Source organism: Hibiscus syriacus, unplaced genomic scaffold (assembly GCF_006381635.1).
Source record: "Hibiscus syriacus cultivar Baekdansim isolate YM2019G1 unplaced genomic scaffold, ASM638163v2 tig00110263_pilon, whole genome shotgun sequence".
Taxonomy (NCBI): Eukaryota; Viridiplantae; Streptophyta; class Magnoliopsida; order Malvales; family Malvaceae; genus Hibiscus; species Hibiscus syriacus.
In genome coordinates, this window is record NW_024062652.1 from 1,295,127 (window position 1) to 1,305,903 (window position 10,777).

The window sequence follows — 10,777 nt, forward strand, 5'->3', positions numbered from 1 at the left end:
TCTCTTTGATTCTCTCTTGATTCTAGTTGCTTGATGTTTCTTGTCTTTGATCAATGGCTTCTAAGCTTGCTTAAATACACCTTGAATCACTTCTGAACCGTTAGTGATAATTAATGAAGATAAATAGCCGTTTAAGTGTGAAAATTTAATAAAAATGCTTGGAGCGTGGGGGAATCAGTACCCTCTCATAGGGAATCGGTTTCCTCTCATAGGGAATTGGTTCCCTAAGTGTAAAATTCAAATATTTCGACCGTTGAATAGGGGGGAATCGGTACCCCCTATAGGGGAATCGGTTCCCTCCGAGCATTCTGAAAATCTCGGAGTCAAACCATTCAGTGAGGAATCGGTAGCCCCCTTGGGGGGAATCGATTCCCTATGAGCAATCTGGAATATTAAAATCGGTTTTTTTATAACCCGGTTTTTTAAAAAACCGGTTTTTTTAAAACCGAACTGGTTACACCGGTTAATATCCGGCCCTCCAACCGTTAAAAACCGAACCGTTATCTTATAAACCGGTTTTTTTCTATGAGAAAAAACCGGATCGGATAAAAACCGATCCGGATCGGATTGAAATCCGACAAATGTTCATCTCTAGGTAAGACCAACAGCTATAGTCGTTATTTTATTTCAGTGGCAGTCCCCTAATCTTTAGAGATCGATAAATAGTCAAATTTTATGCCCTTGCTTAGTAAAATGGTGTGAATCTGCAGTTACAGAAACCAATAGTAGTTACGGTCTTTATACATCAGTTTTTCTAACACTTGTGGAGGTTGGAGGATAGATTTTGTCATTAGAGAAGCTGAAAGCCCTGGGCTGGGTGTGCTTCACTGTTTACTTTATATAATTTTTATTTTTTAGTGTAAATTGCATAGAGAAATGTTGTTAATGCATAATATCCCCTTTCTAAGTGAAAAATAAATAAATGAAAGACCATATTTGAGTCGACAAGTGGTAGCATACGAAACGTCCCTTCTAGCCTTGGCCAACCCGCATCCTCTCTGATTTGATTTCAGACTCTGCATTTTTTGAAATACAAACCACCACCAATAAATACCCAATCCATCTTTTTTTGCAAGTACCACAATTTAAAGAACATAATCTTTTCAAACTTCAATCATGACAGCATTTCAAACCAAACAAAGACGAAAAATAACACGGGTGTTCGTAATATAGACCTCAAATTATTCACATCACAGCCCACAAAGGATCGATGGAATTCCTATAATGCGTGTATGTATATATATACTATATAACAAAATGAAAACACAATCTAAGCACCTTTGTTGTTGCTCCAGGGTTTGATCACGGCAACGACGATAATTACAACGATTAGAAGGATGATGATAGCAATGCACATCCACTTCCTGGTTCTTCTGTAAACTTTTCGCTCTTTGGAGAGCTGTATTCCCCGACTGCACATGATCCACTGCACTCGAAACCTGAGGGCTTGAAACGATAAGTGGAACGTTCGACTGCAAGGTTTACAGATTCCAAAAGGCTGCATCAATTACCTGAGATTCTATGTTGTCAAGCATGTCCCCTTGCATCAACCAGCACCGCCATGTCCAAAAATCTGCATAACTTGCATTATTAATTATCAATTCCGATAATGTCCTCTGCATATGATCTTCGTTGATGATTTGTATTTTCATGCTTCTGTTTGTGTTTGCCTAAATGCACATAAGTGAGGTGATTCATTGTTCAAAACATTGTTGATTTGTATTTGCCTAAATGCACATAAGTGGGGTGATTCTTTGTTCAAAATTTCTGAATGGGACTCGTTCCAAAAGCATTTAACAATTCAATGAGTTATTAAGCTTTAAGAAGTTTCAAGAGGGGACAAGTCAAAACCCTGAATTAAATTTTCATAGTTTAATTAGGCAAAACCAAAAATAGCCTCCAAAGTTTACTAAAATGGTAATTTTAACCTCTATTCTTTTTTGGCAAATTTTGGTCTCTAACATTTCATTTTGAAAAAAATCCTCCATGTATGGGAACCATTGGTTAACAAACGATTAACACTCCAAAATTAGGACTTTTTTATACTAAAATGAAATGTTGGGGAACAAAATGCTCCAGAATAAAAGAATAAAAGTCAAAAATGACTATTTAGTCAAATGTTAATGCTTTTTTTCTCTAAAATGTGATGTTCAGGCCAAAATAACTATTCTAATAAACATTAGGTGCTAATTTTGACATTATGCCTAGGGTGGCAATCAGGTGGGGAAAAACCAAAATCGTGGGATCCAAACCGACAGGGATAGAGAATAACCGAAATCTTCACCAGGGAATGGGGGAAGTTTTATCCATGAAGCTCAAATGGGATGATGACAAAGATTGCTATAATCGAACAGTAGAGATAACCGAACTATATCTGTGTGAATAACTGTGGGGATCCCAGAAAAATAATTGTATGGATCTCCGATATTTTACAAAATAACTGTGGGAATCCTAGAAAAATATATGTGAGATTTCCTGTTGCCACTATTATATCTCAATGGAACTAAAATTGATATTTAGATATTTTTTCATTTAATATATATTGATTTGTTGATATTGAAAATGATTAAGATTGTATATACACATTTGGTGTTAGAGTAAAATTAACGTTTGAAACTTTCATATTATAGATAGAGACTAATTTGAGACAATCTTATATATCTTACAAATTTTAGAAGTTGCATTGATTTCAAAATGTTTGTTTATTTTTTGAGATGGGGATTAACCGAAACCCACAAGGATTCGTAAGAGATTGTTATGGGGACAAAAAATCCCCAAAACATATAATGAGAATTCCCCAAAACTGTACCCACAAGTGTTTGAGATGGAATGGGTAATTCAAAACAGTCCCCGCCCGTCCCGTTGCCACCCCTAATTATGCCTTTTGATTATCTTTATCAAAATGGTGGAACCTTAAGGCAACAAACTGATTCGGTACCTGTTGTAGATCAAGAAGCTTTTTCTCCAAGTCTCTAACAGCTTCATGGCGCTCATGAATTTCGGATACGGTATCCATTATCTACAAAGCACACCAAAAATTAATTTAATCACAGCAAATTTCTAATAACATATTTTCCACCAAATCAAAATCCCACTATTAACAAATATCACTATGGCTTAACATGTGGAAGAATATAATGAAAATCAAAACTCAAGCAACTTTATAAAAGTTCAATTTAGAAAATTGAAATAGTTTATATTGGGGGTGAGCGACTTGAAAACTCGATAAAAAAACTCGACTTGAATTGACTTCGAGTTGTAATTTCATAAACTCGACTCGAAAAAATTTCAAGTTCAAATCGAGTTGCAAAATACAACTCGAATAGCTCGAAAGTTTTAGTAATTAGTAGATTGATTTTCATGTTTGAGTCGAATTCCTCGACTTTTTATGATATATGTATCACATATAAAAAAATATAAAGAAATATATTTATTGTATAGGTTATAAAAGACCATTTAAATTATAATAAAAATAATATCATATATTATAAAGATTTACAATTAAAGATAAACATAAACTCGAAAATTTGACTTGACTCGAATCGAAATTCAAGTCAACTTCAAGTTGAAAAATAAAACTAGTCAACTCGAATAATTAGAAATTTTTTAACTCGACTTGACTCGATCGAACGCTTACCCCTAGTTTATATCATATTCTTAGAATAAATTCTACAAAAGAAAAAAGTCGATCCTAGGTATGAAAGACAAATATAAGATTCCTGAAATCACAGAAGCAAGAAAATTCTATTAATTAAGGAAAAAGGAAACTTAAGACAAACCCGGCCTCGTCCCTGCTCCTGAATTGCTTTCTGGAATATTTGTTCACTATCTCCAGTATCAATCAATTTTTCAATTGTCTGTACATTGCTGAACAATCAGTTATGTGCCAAATATGATGGAGAATTATTCATAATATCAGGAGTGAAAGTAAATCATACCTCTTCATCTGGCTTTGTACCCGTCACTGGAAATCATAACAGCCAGTAAAGAAGAATATTAGCTCCCTATAATACCATATCATAGCAATTAACGAAGAAGTATCGGGTGAGAACTCAACCTGTGAAAACACGTCTCTCAACAACATCCCGATACTCTTGATGGATGGTTTCCCTCAGAGTCTGCAATAGTTAATACAAATAGCATAATGAGGTTATGAAGTTATGACAGCACATACTGAGCAACCATGTAACATCTTAAAATATCTATATCTGACCAACCTGAAAGTCAGCCATTTTGTCTTTCAAATTCTTTTTCAAGGACCTGCAACAAAAAGGTTGTTGGTTGTTACAAGAAGAATAACAAAAATATGATAAAATACCATCAAGCCCAAAAGCTTAAAAAGGATTGCAATAGAGGCAGAACAAATCGACCACGTAAAATTAGGATCATTCCTAAACTTACATTTTTTTAGGGGCTGGGGAGGATGGGTGTGCAATCATTAATACATTGGAGAACACAACACTATACTTCGGGTTAAGAATTAAATACTTCCCTAATCATGAACCAAAACCATAACCAACGTAATTTTCAAAAAATATAGTACAAAAACAAGCTTCATTAACTTGTAGCCCGCATTCAGCCATATGCCCCTTACATGAAAATATATAAAAACACTTTTAGATATAAAATGCAGAACACATGCTCCAATACTGTATGAAGGAAGAATATATATTTTATTAAAGTATCAAGAGAAAAAAGGAAACATCCCTGGATCCTTAAAACCAATAAGATTTTGTCAAACTAAACACAGAAAGGAAAATAAAATATAGCTCACTTCTGCTAAGTTTAGTTTAGATTGACATTAACTAGTAATCAATTATAACAGCTTTATTGTATATTAAAACGGGATATGAAACACTAGGAAAGGATGGCATATTACAGAGTTGTTGAAGTCCTTGACCGGTCTACACCTGTTCCTTTTCCGCATCCAGGCTTCTGCCTATTGGCTAAATTCTACCCAACATCAAGAAAAAGAAATAAGAAACCTATCGGCTGCAAATAACCAAAATAAAAGCAGCAAGTAGCTTACCTCTCTATCCAATTCCTCAATTTTCCCCTTTATAAAACGAGAGATTTTTCCAACTTCATCTACATCTTTTTCCATTCTCTGTTTAATAGCTACAGACAAAATAGCATCCAGCATAAGAACTGATTTCAAGACAATGTACCCGAATTCAAGCACATAAAGAAAAGACTATATATAAACTTCAATAGCAAAGTCATTAAAAGATACTAAAGCAGGCTTCATCATGCTTTTCCTTTTCTTACATGCTGCATCTTTAGTGAAACTAAGAATGTAAGAGAACATACAAAAAACTATTGCTTACATTTCATGGAAGGCCTTGGTCACTGCCTTCGACTCCTCATGTGCATCCTGCATAGAAAATGCATCATAAGATCTTCTTAATCAATACCCAGTAATGTTAATTACAAGATTCATCATTCACAAATCATCTTCCGAATTATTTTATGAAAGTTTCAACTTTTAAACATCAACCTGTGTTACTACGTACAATTATCTTGGCCATGAATTCATAATACAAGATGAAAAACGCAAAATTGCACCAGAATTCAACCAGCTAGGATAGACTCCTTCATAATCTCACTCTTTAGGTCTTATGGCTAGAGAGAGAGAGAGAGAGTAGGATCCTAGTGCTTGTGCTTTTGAAAGAAGACTTTGAAAATCAAGGAACCAAGACTAAGACCAACTCTATTAAGATTCTAAAAAGGTCCAACAGAATACTAGCTTTTCTTTCTTTTAGTCTAGTGCATCCGTAAGGACTTAAAAGGTAAGAAATGGTCAAGGTTTTCAGTCAGCTTTGCAAAGTATAATATTTAAATTTTCCTACAATTCAGAGTAGCGAACAAAACAGTAGAGATAGAAAACCCAAAGATTCATGAAGCTTTGGTGTCACATAAGGAGTAGGAAAAGGTGTTTGATCAGATACCTGAAGCTTTTTGAGAAGCTTATCAAGCTTCTCATATTGTTTATCTATCTCTTGAACCTGGTCAAGACAAAGGGCTGTATGAGAATAGTTATTCAAGCTGCTGCATTATACCAAAACAAAGAATTTAAATCCACCTACATAAAATATCATGAGAAGAAACAGGAGAGACAAATAAAAGTCGAAATTATGTTCATATCTGTAGCATACAAAGAACTTAAACTTTCCATCAAGAAGTCCAGAGCACCTTTTTAAAGAAATTTTGAAGGCCTAGTTCATCTGCATTCGTTTGAGCTCCTAATTCGATATCCCCACCTTGAGATCCTTGACCTCGTGGGATCTCGAATGACTCCTGCAACAAATACAAAAACAACTAAGCAAAATATAACTAAGCTATTCTAAATTCTAATTGATATTAAGCATAATTTAATTATCTGGTCATTCCAAACAAACCAAGAAAGTACAGAGATGTCCATCTTAAAAGACCCTAAGCCCCTAATTATAACTAGAAGCAAATTTATAGACAGCGAAGTAAAACTACATAGGGACTGAAAGATGGTTTAAATATACTAGGAGGTCTGGCCCTGTACTATTTCAAAATTTAGTCCCTATACTTTATTTTTGCAAAATTGAGTCAATGTACTATTTTTTTTTATTTGAAAATCTTGGTCACACCCCTAATTTCTATTCATTTTACTGTATATGTTGACCTGGTAGATATAAAAGGTAAAATAACCTTTTTAGTCCCACATTTACAGTTTTTATCATTTTGATCCTTAATCTTTGAAAATAAATAAAAAAATATATCATTTGTTGAACGATACAGTTTTTCAATCCTCCAAGTTTAAAACTTTTAAATGGTCAGCTTGATATGTGAACGTAGAGAATTAAAAAGTTATTTTTGCTTTTTTATAGCTATCAGGTTAGCAATTAACAGTAAAATTGAACATAAGTTAGAGAGGGAACAATATTTTAAAATAAAGAGATAGTACAAAAACAATATGACAAAAATGAATATAGGGACTAAAATTAAAAATTTGAAATACTTCAGGGACCTTTGGCATGTTTAAGCCTTGAAAGTTTGATTTTTAAAAAATAAAATAAAATACTTTTTTACAAGTTTAAGCTATAAGTTCTAGTAAGCTAATTCTACTCCTATAATTATTAAATAATTTTAAAACACCTCTAAGGAGTGCTTGGATGGAGGAATGTGGAATTTCCATGAGAATAGAATCCACATTCCCCGTTTGGTTAGTCCGGTAATGTAAGATTACCAATAATGAATTTTTTTGAATATATTACCGGGAATGCCATTACTTCTCTTTCTTCAAATATTGTTGGATTACCGACGTTTTGGACTAAAATACCTTTAATTTTTTTTTCAAAAATATATTTCTTCTGTCATTGAATAATAAAAATTATACGAAGGTTAAATTACAAATTTATCATTAAACTATTTTAGATTTACAAAAAATATCTATAATTAAAATTTTATATAAAATTCAAGGGTTAAAATAAAATTTTTATCATTTAATTAAATCTTTTTATATTTTAAATTTTGTAAAAAAATTATATAAATTTTATGAATTTAAATTTTTTAAAAAAATATATAAATATTTTTTAACTTGTTAAAAAAATTAATATATAATAAAGATAATTTAATCAAATATACATTCCAATAATCCTTTATTCATTTAACCAAACACAGTAATCTTACATTCTTGTTAAACCAACCAAATACAAAATACAACATTTCCAATAATCATATTCCCTATTAATCTTATATTCCCACTGATAATCGTACATTTCGTGAACAAAAGGCACACTAAATAAATCTGAAATTTTTTAATTAAATTATTACAGTAATAAGCTCAACAGTATCCTAAATAACAAGGTTCAGCATTCACATTATCCAGACAGAAGAAACCAAACTAAAATCCCCAAATAATAATTTTTTTTCATATTAATCACGATCCAAAATTTTTTTGCAAAATGAAGCAATCGTAGTACTCAAAATAATAATAAAAAACTTAGATCCAAACAAAAACAAATAAAGCATCAACAACAAAGCAGTAAAAAAGCATAGATGAAAGGGATGAAAGCGTTACCGATAGTAGGTCGTTCATTGTGGGAAGATGAATGAGGCTTAACGAAGCTTCAAGGAGAAGAAACAAAAAACTTGAAAAAAAATAAAAAAGAAGAAGAAGAAAGAAACTAACGAAAGCAGATAATGAAGAGATCTAACATAAAATGTGAAAAATTGATACAAAAAAATTCACTATAAATAAGACCTGGTTTCAAATCAAAAACCAGGTCTTTTATAGGGTTTCGGGAATATCTTCAGTGGTTCTTTTGCCGGAAAGGAAACGGAGAAAAACTAGAGGGAGATCTGTTTGGGAGTTGGGAGCGCGTGAAAAGCAGCTATACAGAGAAACGTGAAAGGGGAATTATCGAGTGATTAGTTGTAGAGAATTTGTTTAATCATGGGCAGTAGAATCTGTGGGTCGCGGTTTATTAACGGTGACAATTGTGGGGGTTTTAAGGACTGTGGATTAAATACGGTTTTGGAAGACAAAACGTTCTTATCTTCTGCTGTCTTTTTCTTTGGCTTCTTTAGGCGGAAACTGGAAACCTTTGCCTTTAGTTGTCTAAAAATTTACATATAGACTTATTTGCAATTTAATTATATATTTATGAAAAAATTTACACGGTGCATATTGTAATATATCATTAAAATGATATACCAAAACGTATCATTAGTTAGTGTTTAAATTATTCTCATTAAGTGAATATTAAAAATGATTTATAGTTTTGCATCTAAATTATCATTTTTATTTAATTTTAATATGTAAACTTTAATATTTTTTAAATCATTGATGGTAATATTTATGTGTCATGATATGTCAATTTTTTATTTTTTAATTATTACATCATTTTTTTATTTATTAGTAGTTTTTAATTAATTTTATTCAACTAATTAGGTAGTGACATATCATCAACTAATTAGATAGAAACATTCTCGCTCCTAGTATGAATTGATATTGAGTATCTTACGTGTGAAACAAATCACTCAACCATTGAGCTAAATTAATCATTTTAGTAAACTCCGCCACATTTTGAATTTAACTTATATTAAAATTACACAAAAAAAATAAAAAATTTCAATGATTATAAGATTCAAATTTGGGACACTTTAAATAAATCATCGAAAGCTTAGTCACTTCAACTATAGTGTGAATTGTTTTTATTATACTGAACTTAATACTTACTTATATCATTATTAAATTAAAATTTCATTTTTTTTACTTTATTTAGAAATAAAAAAATGGCTTAAGGTCACCTTTGACATTTTAATAGACTCAATTTATCATTTTCGTTCCTATCGTATTTTCGCATCAATTTAACTCTCGAAGTTGTTCAATTACATCACTCTATATCTACCCTAACTTAAAATCTTAAATTATAAACCCCAAGTTGGGTTTAAGGTTTCTAGTTTAGAGGTTATAGGGTTATGATTTAAGGTTTAGAGTTTATGATTTAGGGTTTTGTGCTATGAGTAGAGTATAGAATGATACAATTGAACAACTTCAATTGTTAAATTTATGCGAAAATACGATAAGGGCGAAAGTGATAAATTGGGTCGATTGGAGTAAAACTTACGCTTTTGCCTAAAAATAATTAAATAATTCATATATTTTAATAAAAATTATATGAAATAAATATAAAAAAGTATATTTATAATATTAAAAAATATTTATTTATTTTTAAAATTCAATTAATTATTTATTTAAATTAATATTATTTTTAAATTATATATTTAATTTTAAATAATTTAAATTTAGGGTAAATTATACGTTTACTATCCAACTATTACTTTGATTTTGTACAATACTAATTAAAATTAAATATATAATATAAAAATAATATAATTTCAAACAAAGAAATAATATGATTTTAATAAATAAATAAATATATTAAAATATTTACATAATATTATAAATAAACTTTTTAGAATAACTTTATATAAAAAAATTATAAATACATAAAAGTAATTATTTAATTTTTTTTATTTCCAAATAAAGTGAAAAAAATCATTCTTTAATTTAATAATGATACAAGTAAGTATTAAGTTTGATATAATAAAAATAAATTCACATTGTAGTTGAATGACTAAACTTTCGATCATTAATTTAAAGTGTCACATATTCGAATTTTATAATCATCAGAAAATATTGATTTTGTCGTGATATTGTTATATAAGTTAAATACAAAATATGATAAATTAATATAAATGACTAGCTTACTTCAACGGTTGAGTGCCTTGTATTTTATGTAAGAAGCCCAAGTTTAATTCATGATAAGAGTAAGAATAGTTTCTTTTATTTTATCATCATCATTGGTAACACATGTCACCATTTAATTGATTGAATTAAATTAATTAAAAAATAATTAGGAAGAAATAAAAATGATGTAGAAATTAAAAGAATAAAAAAATTGACATGTCATGCCACGTCACATAAGTGTTAATGGTTTTGAAAAAAAATAAAGTTTAGGTACTAAAACAAAATAAAAATGATTGTATAAGTACTAAACGTATAATTTATCCTTTTTAATATTTACTTAATAAGGACAATTTAGCTTGTGATACATTTCAATACGTCGTTTTAATTGTATGTTGCGGTGTGCAACATGCGTCGTAGACTCATCTATCTATATATAATTAAAAGAATATTTTGTCCACATAATAATCTTAAATTAAAAAATTACTTTTATATTTTAATTATATTTTTTTCTTCTTAAACTCATTTAATTACATTAATTTTATCATTTAA

At 30.2% G+C, this 10,777-nt stretch overlaps 1 pseudogene; it reads right to left on the reverse strand.

The window, feature by feature from the left end:
* Positions 1-1,160: 1,160 nt before the first annotated feature.
* Positions 1,161-8,395, reverse strand: LOC120115364 (annotated as a pseudogene).
* Positions 8,396-10,777: the final 2,382 nt, after the last annotated feature.